The sequence below is a fragment of the Mixophyes fleayi genome, chromosome 3, assembly GCF_038048845.1.
Source record: "Mixophyes fleayi isolate aMixFle1 chromosome 3, aMixFle1.hap1, whole genome shotgun sequence".
Lineage (NCBI taxonomy): Eukaryota > Metazoa > Chordata > Amphibia > Anura > Limnodynastidae > Mixophyes > Mixophyes fleayi.
Window position 1 is genome coordinate 332,318,620 of NC_134404.1, and position 19,531 is coordinate 332,338,150.

Sequence of the window (19,531 nt, forward strand, 5' to 3'; positions counted from 1 at the left end):
GTACATTCTACAACATGACAGCTAGAATCTGATTGGCTGCTACAGGCAACATCTCCACTTTTTCAAACCTGCCGTTTAGTGAATATACCCCCCTATTTTTTTCATTTTTTGGGGGGTGGGGTGGAGTGGTCATGCTCATTTACCTTTCTTTTTTTTTAGCAATGAAAGGAATGGCAGCCACAATTATCAACTTCTTCCCCAGGCCCCCATGAAGAGATGATGATGATGATGATGATGATTGCCATATATTTGCTCCAGAGGCACCAATATGCTAGATTTCTAGTTGGATGTATTTCGATATTCATTCAACTCAAAATACAGGTGTAAAAACATAATTGTGCAAATTATTTTTGTTTTTATGTTCTCGGTACCTCTTTAATTACAACACTAAATGACACCTTCAGTTACCGGCTGAAAAAGCATCGGATTCAGGCTCTATTTAAGTGCAAAGTAGGTGTCTCAAAAGACAATATTAAAAAAATGTGTGTGCGAGATATTTGTGTGAAAATAAACTATACAATCTGTGACAGGATGGACCGCCTATGCCACCCTGTCTGTTGTTGCTGGGAACTGGCTTGATATATGGTCACATTGAGCAGACAGCGCAGCGTCCGCCGATGCGCATTTTGCTAGGAGGCTTTGCCTTGACAAAGCCTCCTAGCGAAACGCGCTTTGGCGGACGCTGCGCTGTCTGCTCAATGTGACCATATATCAATAATATCTTCTTATAAAAGAAAATTAGAGACTGCACCACTAGATAGTTATGGAAAGATGCTCAGAATACTAAATTCTTCTCATTAGAGATCTATAAGAATAGGATCTCTAATGCATATATTAGAATTGTAGATAATCAGTTTGATATGTATGATAACTGTCCTATGTAACGAGTGAATATATATTCTCCAGTACACCATTTATTAAAAGGGGAATAATAAAATGTAACTAATTAGGGGATAATAAAACCCCAGCTATCAATATCTGGATAGATCTCACAGAAACTGTAATGTGAAACAGAGAATTATATCTGACCTAAAAGGTACCTATATTGGTCATAGGTGGCACTGATCTACGAACTATCTCTAATTAATTAGGTCTCCTCAAGTATTGATACAGATGTTATAAATCACAGTATTAAGTAGCAGCACAGCTGGGTAGTTCCTGATTTTATACCAGTAACAGCATTATAGACCAGCGATGGCGAGAACATCAATTAGTCTGTGCTGCTTGGAAGCACATAGGGGCTCATCTATATTTGGTGAATTTAAGTCAGTAACACAGACTTGGGTCTGATAAATGATATACTTTGCGCAGTATGCCAAGGGGAGGACATCTGAAGGTACGTCCAGGTCTGCGTCAAACGCACATACGCCAAGTTCATGTCATCCTCAGCAATGCGTATTGTGCACCAGCCGTCCAGCAGGCGCCAGTCATATACCTCCTGACAGGTGATACACATCTGTGTCCAGGTCAGACTTAGTCGCATTTACAGTACTTGGCCTACGCTTGCATGCCCCCCCGCCTCTAAACGTAAGGAGTTATAATGCACCTGACTCTACATAGGGCTTTCTACACAAGCCCTATAATGTGTGCACAACGTCTAACAACATACAGGGGGCAATGATCAGGTTTATGTAGCAGGATTTCCAGGGGCCACAGAATTTCTTGTGATTGATGATATTTCAGATTCAGTGATGGCAGCTCATTATTAGAGATGTTCACTGACCCCCGTGTCCTGATTTTGGTTTTGAATCTGGATTAACTTTGTGTTTTGGTTTTGGTTTTAGTTTTGGCAAAACCGCTCTTGCGTATTTTGGTTTTGGTTTTGGATCCCTATTTTTTTTCTAAAACCCCTATTTTTTGGTGTGCTAAAATCACATAATTGTGCTCTTTTTTACCTACATTATTATTAGCCTCAATAACACTAATTTCAAGTCATTTGCAGTCAATTTTGACCACCTCACGGGTTACAATATTATTTTCATACACTTTCAAACAAAGACTGCAGCGACCTGGCTGGATGCTAAGTGACAGAGCAATGACTCAAACACGCGGCAGTTCCTAGCACATCTAGGAAACATTTCCACACAGCAGTAGCAGAAAAGAAAAGTGGTGCAGGATGGATCTGTCCTTGGGCCCTCTCACCAACCCTTATGTAATATATTGAAAAGAATATGTACAGTTTAACAAAGCAAGCACTCCAGCGACAAGCAGTGCCACTTTTGTGACTGAAGTGCTTGGTTTGTTAGGGGGCCTTTCTCATATTTTCCACATTTAGAGGAAATAGCCTCCTATGCCGATCGCTGAGAAGGTTCCCGGTTGTGCTGACAACTCTTTCTGAGTACACACTGGAGGGTGGGCAACTTAGCCAGTGCAAAGCCAGTTGGTACATGGGTCTTCAAATTCCCTTTTTTTTCCTCTCAGTATGTAAATGGACTGTCTGATGTGTCTATTTCTATGCTGTTCTGAAAATAATCCTCCACCATCCTTTGGATGTTGATAGTAGGATCAGGTGGAATTACGGCAGAGGTGTCACGTTTTTTGGTCAATTCTTTTAGACCAGACCAGATGTCAAAATGTTGTGCTGAGTCATCTGCATCATCCCTGAGTCTCTTGGGAAGCTACGTTTTTTCCTAGCAGCAGTTGAGTGAGAAACTGAAAGAGGGGAACGTGATACACAGAGTAGCTTGCCTCTGACAAATGTGACACACTTGGGTACATGCTGCTGCTACAAATGGCTAGACAACTGTTGTCAGGATTTGGGTAAAAATAATTCCACACATAAGAGGTGGATTTTTAGGTCTTATGCCCAAGTATGACAATGGCCTTCTTCTCATCACATGCAAGAACTGCTTCCACTGGTGCAGGACTTACACAAACAACATCATCCTCATCAACATCCTCATTAGCGCCCTCGTCAGCTCCACAAATATCCCCCTCATCCTGTTGCAATTCCAAAGTGGCATCCTCAAGTTGTGTATCACCGGCTACACTTGAGCTGTTCATGCACACATCTGGAGAAATGCTGAAAGGGGCCTTCTTTATGGGTACACTATCAGAAGGGTCAGGCTTACACATAACACTCGTAGATAAACTCTCCTCAGAGATTTGTGTCATTTCTGAATCTGAACATACATCTTCCTCTAATGCCTTACTGTTCTCTTCCAGCTCTGCTTTTACACGTAAAAGTATTTGGGCACCACTTTTTGAGTCAGAATGACAAGGTCTTGCTTGGTCATGACTGACCTTACAAGAAAATGCCTCAGTGACAGTTGCAGAACTAGCACTCATAGAGAAAGGCGAAGGCCTCATTCTTTCCTTGTCACTGCGTGTGTAGAATGACATGTTGGCAATTTTATTTTTTTCTGAAGATATCTTTGCCTGGATTACAGGACTTTTTTTCTTTACCAAAATAAAAGGTATTTATTTACCTTTTTGTTTCCCTGACTTAAAAACACTATGCACTTTAACATAGGCTTTAGCAGATGACGTAGAGGGATTACTATCATCATGACTGGTGCCAGCAGGTGCTTGGTGCTCCTGGTCTTCTGTGTACTGCTATGAATCCATTTTAATAACTCAGTACAATGTGAGAGCAGATTAAGAACAACACTGCCAGCCCTATTATTTCTATTTCAGCAATGACAATTAGCAATGGAGCTCTCCAGAATGTCACTGGAGACTTTGAAGAACACTGCTACCCCTCCACTTTCTTTTCTACCTATGACGCTGCCCAACTGCACTAGAGACTGCCAAAAACCGTGGTACCCCTTCTGTGTGCCTCTGTGAAATGGCTCTGGATCACCGTGGAGGGCGGTACTTATAAACTCCAAAACTCGCTAGATCTGACGACGTAACGATGACGTTTTGCCTCTTTTTCAATTCCGAAGGCGCGCAAAAGTACCGAGCCAACACGGCTCGGTACTTGGATCGCCAAAGTTCGAGCGTGCTTGGTTCTTGAGGAACCGAGCCTGAGCATCTCTACTCATTATATACATTTATTTTTTTCAATAATAAATGATAAATCTGATTATATAGAACCTGATTATTCATTTGCAATTCATAGGGGGGAAGTAAATTCCCCCCAAAGTACCACGGTAAAACTATTACCGTTATTACAGTAGTTTTAACCCGGCTTTCTGCTCGCAGCTCAGAGAGCTCAGAGCAAAAAGCCAGCGTTAGAACTACCGTAATAACGGTAATAATGTGCAGGCCATGTTACTTTTAACAGTAACGCGGGCAATTGAATTCCCCCCTTAGAGCTTTTCTATATTTATTGTGCTTATAAATGGTGAACTATGGTATTTAGAATTATATTCTTTCATTGTATGTATGAAGGCAGGCACGTCACTTAGTTTTACATAATAGTATACATCATCTGTTGACTTCTATAAATTCATGGTAAATTGTAGTTATTTTAATTATATGAAGGCCGGATTGGTGGAAATGCCGCATAAGATTATATGAAGCCAAAATCACAGGATTGTCTCTTTCTCATTTGTTTCATTTGTATCTTCTAATAGGATTGAACTGGGATTCTAATAGGTTGGAAACTGTAATTCTGATAGGATGAGACTGTAATTCTAATAGACCAGAGACTGTAATTCTAATAGACCAGAGACTGTAATTCTAATAGACAAGAGACTGTAATTCTAATAGGGTGGAGACTGTAATTCTAATAGGATAGAGATGGTAATTATATAGGATGGACGCTGTGATTCTAATAGAATGGAGAATGTAATTCTAATAGGGTGGAGACTGTAATTCTATTGGATGGAGACTGTAATTTTAATAGGGTGGAGCATTGTTACCACAGGCAGAATAGATTATTTATAGTATTTATACACATGGAAGGTGGTGTAGATTTGGGCCTTGAATCTCTGAGACCAATCTGGGGGAAGGGGAAACACAGCAAGAAAAAGCCACGGGGGGCACAAACCTTCCGCCCAGTCATAGACCTGATCTAGCCCTGGCATGAATGTGAGTTTATGTTTATCTCTTAGGCTTACACCCTCCACCATCTCTGGTTTATACTTTCATCCCTTATTAGTAACCTGAGGTCAGAGCCAGTGATGACATCATAGAAGGTGACAGAGTTCCCATGGAGACCAGGACATTGTGATGTAATGATCATGATATAAGGACCAGAAGCTGCTCCAGTCAGTCAGTTGGGAGGTTGAATCCCCAGATCACTGACAGGACCAATGGATCGCTACATCTATGGGATTATAACATCTTCATACGCTGATGTAACTGCTACGTCGTGGGATCCGCTGCTCTGTCGTCGCTAATGAAGCGGTAAATGAGAAGATTGTAATTGTATCTGTATAGGCTCCCTTCCCCTTCTGTATAGATGAATCACAGTGTAAGCCCTAGCGGGCAAGATTCATCTCATTAGATTGTAAGCTCCTACGAGCAGGGCTCCCTTCAGGGCTGCCATCAGAAACTGTGGGGCTCAGTACTAGTTAATCTGGCAGGGCCCCTCCGCCCCTCCCCCAGAAATGTTCCCCTCTCCCCATCACAGTAAATTTTCCCCTCCCCCAATCACAGTAAATGTGCCCCTCCCCCCAATCACAGTAAATGTGCCCCTTCCCCCCAATCACAGTAAATGTGCCCCTCTGCCCCCCTCCCAATCACAGTAAATGTGCCCCCTCTTCCCCATCATAATAAAGAGGGCGGGTCTGTCAGACTAAGGGGCCCAGACAGTCCAGGGGGCCCGGACCGAGAGGCCCCTTACAGCTGTACTGGCCGTACCACCCTGATGGCAGCCCTGGCTCCCTTCCCCCTTCTGTATAGATGAATCACAGTGTAAGCCCTAGTGGGCAAGATTCATCTCATTAGATTGTAAGCTCCTACGAGCAGGGCTCCCTCCCCCTTATGTCACCTCTACAGGGATATACAGCAATATGCAGTTATATATATATGTGATCCAGGATGAAAATCGATTGCCATACGTGGAGTCAGGAAGGAATTTTTTCCCCTCTGAGTAAAATGAAATGTCTCCGGGGGTTTTCTTCGCCTTCCTCTGGATCTATAGATCAGTAACTCTGAAACCAGATCCCAGGGATCCCCAAACATGACCAGAATAATGGCTGTTATTACAGAAATACTGGTGAATTGGTTAAATTGACTGCACTTAGATATTTGGGGTTCCCTGGGCACTGGCAGAGTTAGTTAATCATAAAACATCAGCAATATTTCAATTGCATCTCTGCATATTGTTAAATAAAAAAATATTTCAAAATAAACTCTGTGTGATACTTATTTATAATAAACTGCATACACTGGTTTTCTGAGGGGTGTTGATAAATAGTGTATACAAGGAATTCTCACCATCTCTCCTTGTGCGGTGCTGTACCTGAGTCCTCACAGTGACTTGTGGGAGGTGGGCAGGGATCTTTATACCAGGGATTGACTCGGATGACTGCACTTGATAACATTATACGCAGACAATGGGTATACGTTGGAAACCACTATGGTTTAATTTCAGGGAAAGATGGTGAATGTGGGGAAAAGGAATGTATCATAAAGGGTTGGCTACACATTATAACAAACAAGCCTTGAATGGACAATTGTGAAGCAATATTAACAACAACGTATGAATAACACTCACAGCCAGTCACCGGACAACCATTAACTAACACGGTGACCATATAAAGTAATCAGAATAAAGTATTTGTGGCACTGTTGGTGCACATATAACGGAGGTAGCCCAGGTTACATATAGACGCGGGTGTTTATGTGGAGGTTTACAAAGAGGTTGTACCGTGATCTGCGGACAGTGTAACACATTTCTCGATCCCAATTGAGGAGTGGCGTGATAGGATTAACTTCCAACAGGGTAGACAGCGGTGTTGGTGTGTAGTCAATGAACTCTGCAAATATTAATAGATCCGGCCCCTGAAATGTGTAGAGGCCCCTCTTTCTCAGTCTCTAAAGTGTGGTAAGTAGCAACATGATAAAAGTACTTATGTGTCCCAGATGGTCAGCGGAGTGATGGACTGTGTTCGCTGTCAGCGCAGTGATGGACTGTGCTCGCTGTCAGCGCAGTGATGGACTGTGCTCGCTGTCAGCGCAGTGATGGACTGTGCTCGCTGTCAGCGCAGTGATGGACTGTGCTCGCTGTCAGCGCAGTGATGGACTGTGCTCGCTGTCAGCGCAGTGATGGACTGTGCTCGCTGTCAGCGGAGTGATGGACTGTGCTCGCTGTCAGCGCAGTGATGGACTGTGCTCGCTGTCAGCGCAGTGATGGACTGTGCTCGGTGTCAGCGGAGTGATGGACTGTGCTCGCTGTCAGCGCAGTGATGGACTGTGCTCGGTGTCAGCGGAGTGATGGACTGTGCTCGCTGTCAGCGGAGTGATGGACTGTGCTCGCTGTCAGCGGAGTGATGGACTGTGCTCGCTGTCAGCGGAGTGATGGACTGTGCTCGCTGTCAGCGGAGTGATGGACTGTGCTCGCTGTCAGCGGAGTGATGGACTGTGCTCGCTGTCAGCGGAGTGATGGACTGTGCTCCCTGTCAGCTGAGTGATGGACTGTGCTCGCTGTCAGCGGAGTGATGGACTGTGCTCGCTGTCAGCTGAGTGATGGACTGTGCTCGCTGTCAGCGGAGTGATGGACTGTGCTCGCTGTCAGCGGAGTGATGGACTGTGCTCGCTGTCAGCGGAGTGATGGACTGTGCTCGCTGTCAGCGGAGTGATGGACTGTGCTCGCTGTCAGCGGAGTGATGGACTGTGCTCGCTGTCAGCGGAGTGATGGACTGTGCTCCCTGTCAGCGGAGTGATGGACTGTGCTCGCTGTCAGCGGAGTGATGGACTGTGCTCGCTGTCAGCTGAGTGATGGACTGTGCTCGCTGTCAGCGGAGTGATGGACTGTGCTCGCTGTCAGCGGAGTGATGGACTGTGCTCGCTGTCAGCGGAGTGATGGACTGTGCTCGCTGTCAGCGGAGTGATGGACTGTGCTCGCTGTCAGCGGAGTGATGGACTGTGCTCACGGTCAGCGGATTGATGGACTGTGCTCGCAGTCAGCGAAGTGATGGACTGTGCTCGCGGTCAGCGAAGTGATGGACTGTGCTCGCTGTCAGCTTAGTTGCAGTCTCCCCAGATTACATGAGAAGTCACCAAAACCCAGAGTCTCGCTCTCAGTTTTTCAACTAGTTTGTTACTCTTCAGTGTTTGTCATACACAGGCCTCATACAAATCTCTCACAATATAACCGCAGGCTCCTCCCCCCTGCACCATCCTTCTCTCTGCTGTTCTCCACCTGGTCCTAGTGCTGGTGCTACACACAAATATCACATTAGGTATAGCTAGGTAACTGGTTGGTCAATGTAGGTCCACCATGGGAGGTGGTGATTAGGTGGGGACAGAAGGGGCTCTGGTTTCATCTGCAGCCTCATCAGAGCCAGATTGTGAATGGAGGAGAGTGACTGAGAGAACCAATAGCTTTCCACTGGTCTGTGTGGTCACCCCCATAAGCCAAGTCTAGGGGGTGCCCATAAGAGGCACACCCACCAGGGCCCTGGAATCCTATTGACCAGCGCAGCTAAAGTACAAGTTAATGGGTGTGAACACTGAATCAATAATAACAAAACAACACAACCAAATACCAAAATTAACAAAGGGATTCACTGACTGTTGAACACACGGAAGCAGCCAATATAGCTGTACTAAATCACTGTACAAAATTAAATTCCTCACACACTTAGGGAAAAATGCCATTAAATACCACCCAAAAAGAGTCTAAATTCATATTATACCTAAAGATAGCCTCCTCTAGAAGCAGCAGAGGAAGGAGGCTTAGTTATGATACACGGTAAATGACAATTATGGTTCCTGTTTTAAGATTTCTACAGTGACTGGTTCATGTTTCCTGTCTGTGACTTCTGCTGCATCTTCTCATTCCAACCATATTACACCGCCAGTTGCTGCACAGAAATGCCAGACAGGAGTCTTAGTGTAAGGAGTCGTAACTGGAAGATGCACCCAAACCTGCATATGGACGTATGCAGGGGCAGGCTGGGCTGGGGTCAAGGGGACACCTTCCCCCCGGGCCGGTCCCATAGGGGACTACCTTGGACTAGGTCACTGCCAGCCCTCCCCATTGACGTAAGCATCTTTGGTAAACATGCACATTACGTAAATGCATATTTTACACCAGAAAAATAACTTACGTCCAATTACACATAAGGCCCAGATTTGGAAGTTTCAAGATCACAGAAATTGAAAGAGAGAAGCAACTACTATGTATAAAGATTTCTATCTTATTGATTGTATTATTTTAAGGTCATCCAGAGCTGCCATTTACCCTCATCCTTCCCAAAACAACAAAGTAAAAAGGTTACAGAGCATCTGCTCACATGCAGTAGAGGTGTCCAATCTCTACGTGCTAGAAATAGTTATGCTTCAAATAACTGTGAAGATATAATTGGAAAGATACCAAGTTTATTTGTCCGAAGTATACCCCCTTCTAGCTGGCTGCCCACCCAGGGGTGCCTTACTATACCATGTAAGGATACCCAGTACCTTCTACGGTTCATCAATCACTAAGGCACAGCAGTTATTAAGTACAACATTCTTTTATTATTGATCAATGTTTAAGAATAAAAATACACTTTAAGCAAATGCCAAGCGAGTTTAACACACCCTCTAGGCCATAGGACTGCAGTCACCTTTACTCCTGGATCCTTGAGTCCAGGCTTGGTCTAATCTTCTTCAATCCACCAGTGTAATAGGAATCCGATACAAAGTCCCCTGATCCAGTAGGCCCACCAAACTATCTGACTCAGAGATGATGTGCTGAGAAAGTGAGTACTATTTCAACAGGAGCCAAAAACTCCAAACATGGGCTTTCCAACAAAACAACTTCTGAACATTGTTTCCCAGTCCCCTGTTCCAGGGCTGTCTTTTAAAAACAGTCACACTCCGGGAACTAGCTCATGGGTGGGCTCAGATATATTTAGCGATTGACAGCTGTCATAAGGGTTTGTTACAGGGCTGATCCTTTCCAAACACAAACACACGCAGACCCCCTGCTATTGTGACTCCGCGCTGTCTAGCTGGTCACAACCCAGAACAATGGGGACCTACTCAAGCTAACTGAGGGTCTGGGTTCTGATAAGGGCTAGGAACTACCAGGTTAACCCCTGACATGCTTTTTCCCTGAGATTCATCTTCCAGCTGATTGGGACTTCCAGTTTCAGTGGTGAGGCAGGATACTGCGGCCCTTTCAGGTCATGTGACTAGGGCCCTTCCGATAATTACCCATAACCCACCTGGCAACATTACAATAACAATGTAAGCAACCACAACAGTCCCTACAAGATAAACCAGACGTAGTTTCTGCAACATGCCCCATAATATACAGAGCTTATAAACACATGTATAGGTTAGAATTAACATGAGTGTATACATTAATACATTATTACAAAGCACGCCACACTTGCATCATAAATATATATTACACACATGGTAATGTTACCCCTAAATAATGGGACACTGTCCCAAATTGTGCCCTGGGATTCTAGGGAACACTAAAGGGCTAAAAAAAAAATTGTCCATAAAGTGCATACATATTACACAGTGTTTTGCAAAGGACTTGTAATCATTCACATCAGTGGAGATTACAGTCTCTATTCCTAACCAATCGGAAACACGCTACGGTTTATTCTGTCAGAAACTAATTGATCTACCAGAATGTCTTTAGAATGTGGGAGGAAACAGGAGCACTAGGAGGACACCCGCGGAAACATAAAAACTGCACAGAAAGGGCCCAGGACGGATTTGAACCCATGACCTTAGCCTTCTGAGTCAGCGATACTAACCACTGTGCCCCTATTCTGCTGAGGATACATAATTATTCTGATATTAACATTTTCTCATCTATAACGTATATCAAACATATTAGAGCGGCCCACATAAGCTTCCAGCCAACAGAAGGATCATTTGGAAACTTTAATGGCTAATCCTAACCTCGTACCACTCATCGGGGCTGGGCTTGTAAAATATGGGCTTCTATGTGAGATATTCATTGTGGGGTTGCTCCAATTTCAGTGGAGGGGGCGTATCTATTGATATTAAGCATGTGATTAGACTCACATGGGGCATGTCTAGAGCCTAATACACCCTAATAACACTTAGGTAACACTTAGGTAATACTTATAGTTAGCAGTTCTCTGCTATGGAACACAGCCACCCAGCCCTCTACAGCAACATATGGCTGCACAAACAAGCTCTGGCAGCCCCCCATCCCCTCATCTATTCCCCTCTTTGATAACCAGTTACATACATCTCTAGTCCGCAAGCAGAGAGCTCACACTCCGTGTTGTGTGCACAGCACTGGCTGCTAAGCTACAGAAATGTTGGAGTTCCAGGATAATCCCAACACGGAATTCTTAGGCTCTGATAAAAATAGGAAAAAGACAAGAAAAAGATGAGGAGTAGGGTATTAAGTATGGGGCCAAGTGAGGTGTCCTGTGCAGGGGCCCCTCATTAGCTGACCCTGTCCATCATATCTGATAACAAACCTGATTTTCCAGGGTTCAGAAGGGGTGTGGCCTTATTTGTCCCATTTTTCTCATCCAGTGGTGAGGCATATTCATTGTATTACAAACAAGTTAATACATGGTACAAGCGAATGTTGTAGTAAGAACAATTCTGGAGACTGAAATACAAGAAAGCTGCTTGTCCATTGTAATCTGTCGAGGAAAAACCAGCCACTGATTCTGTGCACAACAAAGATGAAATCAGTGGTTGGAACAAATAATAGCTTACAGAACCCTTACACTTTGCTTAATCAATTACATATCAGTGTTATAATTTTGAGCACCCTTGAAAACTTCTGATGAAAGATGACAAAGTAAATCAAAGAGCTTAATTGTACTTAGTAAATGATGTATCTTTGAAAATAGTTGAAGGCAGCAAAACCAGCACATCATTATCAGCCAGGACATTCCTCAGTTGGGTTGAGCTGTGAAGCTATATTTAAATTTAGTCTTGAGCTCATTTCCTCTCAGAGATTGTTCTTGAAATAAAACTTACCATAGAAGCACTATGTTAAGGCAATGTCGGCATTGCATATATTATAGTATCTACAATATGCACTTTTCTTCTTCATTCCATTATTTGAATGTTTTCATGCTTGTAACCTTCTAGTGTTATATGCAAAAATGGCACAAAAGTTATGACTTGTATTGATAAATGTAAATATTATAAAAGCTAAACATTTTTACAGTGGTTTGGACACCAAAATACAAGCGAATCACCGTCTACCGAAAGCTTATAAAATGTCGTCTGCATGTAAAGAGATGTCACACCTGAAAACTTTACATGTCTTATCAAAGATAAAAAAAGTTGAGAACTAAAAAGGAAACTAAATTAGTAGTAGGGGAGAAAGGATTGAGCTGAGGGAAAATGTGGAGAGAGTTTTGGGGTAAAGCGAGAATTAATTTATTAGTTATAGATCAATATACCATACAGAGAGAATCCTAGTAACCAATATGCAGCACAAAGAGCATTCTAGTCAATAGAGAGATAATTATAATGGTCAATATCCAATGTAGAATGCATTCTAAAGACTGATATAGAAAACATAGAGCACTCTAATGACCTATTTACAAACCAGAGAGCACTCTAATGCCCTGTATATAATACAGAAAGCATTCTAATGATGGATACCCAATATAGAGATCATTCTAGTGAACAATATACAATACAGAGAGCACTATAGGGAACAATATACAATACAGAGAGCATTCTAGTGACCAATAAACAATGCAGAGTGCATCCTTGTGACCAATATAGAACACAAAGAACATTCTTGTGTTCAATATATTATACATATAACATTTAATGACCAATATACAATATAGAGAAATTCTAATGCCCAAAATAAACCGCAAAGAGCATTCTAATGACTGTTATGCAATACAGTGAGCATTCTTTTAACTAGTATACAATGCAGAAAGGATTATAATAACCAAAATAAAATCCAGAGAACATTCTAGTGGGCAATATACATTACATAGAGAATTCCAGTGACCAATATACAATAGAGATCATTCTTGCAATCAACATACAATACAGAGCGCATTATAGGGAGCAATATACAATATAGAGAGCATTCTAGTGACCAACATACAACGCAAAGTGCATCCTTGTAACTAACATATAACATAGAGAACATTCTAGTGATCAATATATTATACAGAGAGCACTTAATGAACAATATACAATATAGAGAACATTCTAATGCCAAAAATAAAATGCAAAGAGCATTCTAATTACTGATATGCAATACAGTGAGCATTCTTTTAACTAGTATACAATACAGAAAGGATTATAGTGACCAAAATATAATCCAGAGAACATTCTAGTGGCCAATATACAATACATAGAGAATTCCAGTGACCAATATACAATACAGAGATCATTCTTGCAATCAACATACAATACAGAGGGCATTATAAGGAGCAACATACAATATAGAGAGCATTCTAGTAACCAACATACAATGCAGAATGCATCCTTGTAACCAACATACAACACAGAGAACATCCTAGTGATTAATATACTATACAGAGAGCACTTAATGAACAATATACAATATAGATAACATTATAAGGACCAAAACAGAACACAAAGAGAATTCTAATGATTGATATGCAAAACAGTGAACATTCTAGGAACTAGTAAACAACACAGAAAGGTTTATAGTGACTAATATACAATACAGAGAACATTTTAGTGGCCAATATACAATAAATAGAGAATTCCAGTTGCCAATATACAATACAGAGAGCATTCTTGCAATCAACATACAATACAGAGAGCATTCTAGTGACTGATATACAGTGCAGAGAATGTGAGGTGAAAGCGACTGAAAATTGAAAGCAGAGAAGCAGAAAATGAAAGAAGCAGCAATATAAAAAAGAGACATAGAAAAAGGGAAGAGATAAGTGTATGGGAATAATTGGGAATAGAAGTGTGACTGGATGACAAGGTAAGAAGTAGAGGGACAAAGAGAAAGTAGAAACCACTTTTGGAAACAAGCATACGAGGGGGAATAAAAAGTGAAGAAAAATAAAAAGAAGGGCTATAGAGTATTCTGTAAAGGTGGGGGAATTAAAAAAGCAATAAAGGGTACAAAAGAGGGAATAATAGTGAGGGTTAAAAATAGCAACAATAGTGGAACGATAAAGCAAACGGAATGGAACCAGATCAAAGAGAGCGCAGGTTACAAAGAAAAATGTAATAAAATATATTTTTTATCTAAAGAAAGAGTAAGGAGAGAGCAAAGTAAAATTTCTTAGGAGCTGACAGACGGATAGATAAAGAAGAGGCAGAAAGTGTAACAAAGAGAAACATTTTATAGGACAGTTTATGTGATTGATTGCAGGGCAGTGAAATACGACTAACAGAACTGTGGTAAGGAAACAGAAACAAAATATAATAAATATTTCATGAGGAGATTAAGATAAACACTAAAAATGAACTACAGGTATAGAGAGGAGTGATATAAATAAAATGAGCATAAATACTAATACTAGGATAAAATAGTAAAATAGCTCTGTGATTGTAAATAACAAAATCTCCAACCCATCAAGTTTAGCTTTGTCCCAAAAGACCTCTCAGGACTAAGCACCTTATCAGGTTGTGGGCTGATAACTACCCCGGCCACGTGATTTTCTTCTGGGATCAATCAACAATGTGACACATCGGATGTAGGATATTTGTTTTTAATTACATGTATATAGAAATTTCAAGTTTCACATTTAATAATAACATGACGCTTCATCACATTATACTGTATACGAATAGGGAAATGCGACTTATGAATTTGGCATTTACTACCAAGACTGGCAAGCCGAACCTTTAGTTGGGGCTCAGTATTTATATGCCTGACACAGAAATACAACTGTTTTGGAGTTGGCTGTATCTTGAGATATGTGTGAATCGTCTTAACAACGTAATTAGTCTTTTTGAATCACATTATTGTTCACACTGTGAAATGCGTCAAACTCCAAGTGAAGCCCTTGTTTTTTGCAAAGGCCATAACAGTGACAGAGAAAAGAGAAAAGCCAGGGTAGGTGATATTAATTTACGACTGCAAACACTGGAGAACATACAAACTCAGGTCATGGTTGGGATCGAACTCAAGACCCCAGTGCTGTGAAGCAGAAGTGCTAACTACTAAACCACTGTGCTGCCCACAGATGTCTGTAACTGACTGATGTGTATAACTGACTAATGTGTATAACTGACTGAGTCACGATCTTTTCAACCGATGGCTATAACAGGTGAAGAGCACAGATCTGAAGGTAAATTGTGTAAAACATATAAATTTGTACACATGAATCAGCTGCTGATCGATGGGGGCATTCAGTCGTTGGTAAAATTGGTAAAGATATTGCGTCAGGAGAAATTTTCTGTAGAGTGTACCCAGCTTTAGTCTGAAGCCAATAACTAAAAACAAGGGATTAAATTGATGTAATCCTTTGAGAGTAGTTTGTTGTAATCAGACAAATACTATAATATGATAATATAATATATGAAGGACAGAGCTACATTCATTTTGTGTGAGAGTATTCTAAAGGTTAAGTAAACTTAAGCGTAAGTTAATAAGTGATAGAAATGTTATTCTGAGTAATGTCTACTATTCTTATAGTTAATATGAATTGATAGACATTTAAGCATTGTTTCAATAGGAATTTAAAATTCTATAAGACAAGTTGATAAAGTGTGAAGTAGTGTAAAGTAACACAAAACACTGAGGCTAATTTAAACAGAGTGTAATTAGTGTTATTACATGTTTCCCATCCGCTTTTCCTAATCCTTTCCCTTATTTTACCCACAAAATATTTTCACTAACTCTATGTCCTGCTTTAGGGTATCATGCTGGTATGGGGGCTTCCCTCTGTTTTGGGGTAAGTGGAACACTCTCTCTGAAGACCAGAGTGCTATAAAAATACATAACCAGGGGCGAACGGAAGATTTTTAAGTGGGAGTTTCCCCTCCCCTGGAAAAAAAAACAAACCCACAGAGCTTCCGCGCATGCGCAGTAGCTCCGTTTAGGCGTCACTGTACTATACAGCAGCCGCGGCGCTGTCAAAGAAGCGTCCACAGCGGTGCTGTATACAATACAGCACCGCCGCGGATGCTTCTTTGACAGTGCCGCGGCTGCTGTATAGTACAGTGCCGCTATGTAGGGCACTTTTTTAGCGGAGGAAAGGGGTTACTGAAATCCCCTGCGTGCACCACTGATAACAGAGAGCATTCTAGTGATGATTATACAATACAGGTAATGTTCTAGTGACCAACATACAATATAGTATATTAGTTACAACTACACATTATAGAGAGCCTCCTAGTAATCAATAAAGCAAGTTAGTCATGGCTAAACAAAATAGACCCCCAAATGTCTTATGGCTTTGCAATTCAGCACCTATTGGCAGTCCCCATAGCCATCTCTGATGGTTATGGTAATTGCCAAATCTCTTGTGACTATTCAGACCCCGAAAATCTCTCATGGCTAAGCAACCCCCCAAATTTCTGGTGGTGATACAATGTAGTTCTCATATCTCACCTCTCAGCCTTGGCTTACTATTCGCTATCTGCAGTGCCAGAAAATGGTCAAATGCACAAGACTGCTCCCAGTACTGGTCAATATAGCCAGCCTTCCACCAAGCAGTGTCAGGATCTTGTAGCACTATGATTGGTAAATAGCCAGAGCTATCCACCAAACAGGAAACAGCTAATTAAAAATAAAAAAACACCTTCAGCCTAAGTGCACACAAGCATTATATAATTCTCCATTCCGTTGTTTGAAGGGTGAACGGAGGACAGATGCAAGCTCACACAGATATTGATCCAGTGAAGAGATCCTGGTAAACACCACTATTTTACCAAGAAGGATGTTGGAACAGGGATGACTAATGACTAAACGTGTTTAATGGACTGTTATAATTTCACAGCTTTCCAGCCAGAAAAGTGTGGCGTTCTCAAGCTCATATGTTGACATCTAACAGTGAATGCATGCAGCATTTCAGTAACAAAAGCACTGTAAAGCATTTTCTGCCTGATGGGGAAACAGCGTTTCCTTATCATTGCTGGGTGTCACCGTGGAGATTCACAATGCTGGAAAAAAAGTGTCTGGATCAGTCGTATTCACAGCATAGCACAAAATTACCGATTTTAGATACATGACACTACCCCCAACAAAAACACAGCTCCATAAAGACACATCCAATACATACAACATAAGTTTGTCACCCTTTTGTGTGTAAGCTGCATTCTTTAAAAATAATACATCATTAAAACATTAAGTCATTTTGGAACAAATAGCAAACATGATTATATCTTACTCACTGTCATACCTGGATTTGGCACCCAAATATTATGTGACCTCAAGAAACATAGTCATGGTTTTAAAGGGTGTGGTTTGTAAGGATCAGGGGTGTGGTCTGGTGCATCACAATTTCCCGATTTGGAATGTTGACGTGTATGTCGATGACAATGATGACACCCCCAACTTGCCCCAGTGGCAGACTGTAGATTAAATAATATGACAGATCCAGATTTGTTAAAGCAGTAACTAGGCTGCAAAATTAATGGGACAAATGTGAATATAGTTAAACCAGCATTCCCGAATTTTTGATAAATGCTTACTAACCTGCTTCTTCCACGCAGTGGAGCCCCTGGACCTGCGCGTCCTAATAGTGTAGCATCGGCACAAGTTCGCTCAATTAGGAGTGAGTAAGAAACGGCAAGCTCAGTGCTTGACGCATCTTATTGGTCCATGCGGTAATACCCCCATAGACTGTATGCGAATAGGTGCAGTCCATCACAACACTATAACATAGAAGTACACTTGATCAATTTCTTTGACTGTAAAGCTATTAAGTTATTCAATGGATAAAGGAACATTTTAATGTACCTTGGCTGCAGTGCAAAAGGGTTGTCAGTATACGCGTTTCAAATCTTCATAGTCGGTTTTTTAACTCTATGGGAGCAAGTAGAATAAAAGCAATAAAATTGCTCCACCTTTTATACTTTAGTGTAATAAAAAGGGAGTGCGTCAAAGTTATAAATAATGCAAACATCTAATTGGTAAAATATATTTATTATTCAAAATTCCAATAAATTCATAAAGATTAAAATTATAATAGTACCAAAAATATTAACCAAAGTAGAATGCGTCATACAGTGAAATAAATAGTTATTCACAGTTGACTATCACATTAATTGTCTGCATGAATGATAAAGAGACATCCCGTACAATAATAGATGAGTCTCTTAACTTAGGAACAGCTTACAGTCCCAAACGGTTCAATAATTATGTAAATGGAGCCACGAGAAAACTGTATTTTCAGCAAAGATGGATCCTTAATAAATAGAAACACAATTGTCCCACCATGACTACGTGCGTCCACCATATGAATACCAATAATAATCATTCAAGTCTCACCGCTCCGTAACGTGCACTAGTATGCAGAGTCCAGGTGGAAGTGAACAGATTATATTGACGCGTTTCTCCACATATACAGTTGTATATAGTTTCATCATTGGCATGGATTCAGTCTTTAGGGGAGGGGGTGTTTAAGCCCCAGTCAAAGATTTGGGATTAGAGTAAAACATTACTCATTGTATACAGACTATAAAGAAAAAAGATAACTAATCAAAAACACAAACAAGTTTAGCATGTTTGACTCTTTTATTGATCCTCTGTCTTCAGTGCATTGAATATCCTTTCTGGATTAGAGCTACATTCATTGGGGTGGGGATGACGACTGCAGAGTTTAAGAGATATCCATGTGCCTGAGTCCTTAGTATTCTGGGCCTACACCTTAAACATAGAAGCATACAATTTGATGGCAGATAAGAACCGCTTGGCCCTTCTAGTCTGCCCATTTTTTAATCTGTGATAACCTAAAACACTATTTAGTCCTTTAATCTTTGTAAGGATATCCTTATGTCTATCATGCATGTTTAAATTGCACTACTGTATTAGCCTCTACCACCTCTGATGGGAGGGTATTCCACGTATCCACTACCCTTTCTGTAAAGTAGTTTTTCCACAAATTTCCTCTGAACCTACTTCCCTCCAGTGTCAGTGCATGTCCTCGTGTTCTCTTTCTTTGAACAATGTTTCCCTCACAAACCATCTTACAAAAGAATTTCCCACAATCTCATATCTATCTATCTACCTACCTATCTCATATCTATCTATCTATCTACCTACCTATCTCATATCTATCTATCTATCTATGTCATATCTATCTATCTATTGATCTCCTATCTATCTATCTCATATCTATCTAATATCTATCATCATCATCATCATCACCATTTATTTATATAGCGCCACTGATTCCGCAGCGCTGTACAGAGAACTCTGTCCCTGCCCCACTGGAGCTTACAGTCTAAATTCCCTAATATACACACACAGACAGACAGACAGAGAGAGACTAGGGTCAATTTTGATTGCAGCCAATTAACCTACTAGTATGTTTTTGGCGTGTGGGAGGAAACCGGAGCACCC

At 41.2% G+C, this 19,531-nt stretch overlaps 1 long non-coding RNA gene across 4 annotated transcripts in view; it reads right to left on the minus strand.

The window, feature by feature from the left end:
• The window catches only part of LOC142143043 (uncharacterized), a 132,591-nt gene that overhangs the window by 101,164 nt on the left and 11,896 nt on the right, over nucleotides 1–19,531 (minus strand). For 2 of the 4 annotated variants that reach the window (XR_012689476.1, XR_012689478.1), the window contains exons 2-3: nucleotides 17,927–17,992; nucleotides 17,663–17,841 (exon numbers count right to left, since the gene is read on the minus strand). This is a non-coding gene — a long non-coding RNA (uncharacterized LOC142143043). Of the gene's footprint in view, nucleotides 1–16,893; nucleotides 17,128–17,390; nucleotides 17,539–17,662; nucleotides 17,842–17,926; nucleotides 17,993–19,531 lie in introns of those variants that run through there. The other 2 variants (XR_012689477.1, XR_012689479.1) reach the window with 2 other exon arrangements.